The sequence below is a fragment of the Echinops telfairi genome, unplaced genomic scaffold (genome assembly GCF_000313985.2).
Source record: "Echinops telfairi isolate 266 unplaced genomic scaffold, ASM31398v2 ScPeMD7_443;HRSCAF=831, whole genome shotgun sequence".
NCBI lineage: Eukaryota > Metazoa > Chordata > Mammalia > Afrosoricida > Tenrecidae > Echinops > Echinops telfairi.
In genome coordinates this window covers 27794387-27796533 of record NW_022104341.1, presented here as the reverse complement: position 1 = coordinate 27796533, position 2147 = coordinate 27794387, and the positions used below count along the sequence as shown (strand labels likewise).

General features: G+C 38.5%; 1 protein-coding gene across 2 annotated transcripts in view; it reads right to left on the bottom strand.

The window, feature by feature from the left end:
• Positions 1-2147, bottom strand: part of HFM1 (helicase for meiosis 1) — a 136376-nt gene that overhangs the window by 58786 nt on the left and 75443 nt on the right. The window lies entirely within an intron of this gene.

The following is a 2147-nucleotide window of genomic DNA, read 5'->3' as shown; positions in this document are numbered from 1 at the left end:
AAATAATAAATTAATTAATTAATTAATCCTGCCGTTAGCATATTCGCCACCATAGAATTTAAGGTTCTAGTTTAGGCCACATAGAAAGTAAAAGAAAAAGAATGAAATGGGATATAAGAAAAGAACTGGGGGTGGAGGTGGTAAAAGGGAGCTGATATCAAGGTGTTTAAGGAGGAAAATAATGTTTTGAAACTGATTGTAGTAGCAATTGTACAATACTTCAAGATGTGATTGAACTATGGAATGATATGATATCTGTTTAACTTCCAATAAAAATTTTTTAAAGAGATAAAATGCTACTACTTTCAGAAGATATAATCTTACACAGAGGAAATGCAAAATAATCTACTATTAGAACTAAAAAGATAACCCAGTAGGGGTACTCAACTTACTAATATGAATGGTTTTCCTCTATACTAGGAGTATTCAAATAGATAAAACAATATTTTTCAAAATGATAATCAAAGAATTTAATCAGTTAAAACCCTATGAATTTTATGGAAATAGTTAAAATATACTATAGGATATAAAAATCAGAATAAATGACAGTGCGCTCACAAAACTGTTTCAATATTGTAAATATGTCCAAACTCACAATTAAATTTATAAATTTGCCCAAACTATTAGGATCATCAATGAGATAATTGGAACAAATCTAAGAACCTTGGTGCAAAGAATACCTGGGCTACCAGAAATAGGGAAGGATATAAACACAGTGGAAGCTAAAACAGACAAGGGGGACATACTAAAGATCAAACACCTGTGTACATGGAAAGACTTCATTAAGACAGTAATAAGAAAAGATATTTAGCAATGGCATATCAGACAAGGGGTTATTATTAAAATCTACAATACTCTGCAAGCCTACAATAAGAAAAAATCAAATTGCCCAATGAAGAGGTGGGCAAAAGACCTGAACAGAAGATTCACAAGGGAGGAAACCTGAATGACCAATAAACATATGAGAAAATGTTCCTGATCATTAGCCACCAGGAAATGCAAATTAAAACTATGAGATACCACCTAACATCCTCAAAGAGACCCCAATTCAAAAAAATAAAAAAGCAACAAATGTTGGAGGGGGTGTGGTGAAATAGGAACTCTCATCCACTGCTAGTGAACCTGTAGATAAGTACAGCCACCATGGAAAGCGAGACGAAGACAACTAAAACATACGGAAATCGAGTTACCTTATGACGCAGAAATCCCTCTAAGGGACATATACTCAGGAGTAAGAAGCAGACCATCCATGACCAGATGAATCTGCGCTCCAATATTCATCGTGGCACAGTTCACCATCACAAAGAATTAGAAACAGCTGAAATTTCCATTAACAGAAGAATGGATTTTTAAAACTGTTATATACACAATGGAGTATTATGCATTCCTAAAAAGCAGTGGTGAAAAAACACGAAGCATATTGTCTCGTTGAAAGAGCTGGAGGATGTTATGCTGAGTGAAGTTAGTCAAGCACAAAAGGACAAGCACAACATGAGTCCATTGAGGTAAGTTCAAATAATAGAACAGGCATAGAGGAAAATTCACATAATGCACAGTTCCCCAGGCTAAGGACCAGATACTCTGGTAGGGGTCAGACGAAACCCAAGCGTGAATATGGCATCAAAAAATAAAAATGAGAAATACAAAAGATGCAGAAAGCACCAGTGCTGAAAGACATATTTTCCTCCTCTCTCATCCCTTTAAAGCACAAAGAGGGAGGATGGAAGAAAAAAGATGGCAACAGGGAATCTGGGCACTAAACCACGTGGGGAGGGTATTGTTTTTGTCTCCACAGGAAAAGAAGAGACAGCAGACTTCATTTTGGTGCCCCAATCCTTCAGGGCGATGCTCTTGACAGAGTAGTTCATTAACAGAGAGGACTGCAGGGCTGGCCCCAGCTTGAGATATGATGTGTCCCCCCCACTGCACACATACCCCGCCCCCGCCCATGGCAGCACTACAGAGGACAACAATGAAGACACAGTCCAAGGAGCGCTAAGAGGGAAAGAGAGCAAGAGAGAGTAGACCAAATTCCAGTGCACCAAGCCTTGAGGACAGCGTTCCTACCCAGAGCAGCTAGTTCACAGAGAGGACTGCAGGGCCAACCTCAGCCAGAGACATGACATCCCTTCCCTAGATGAGAGCAC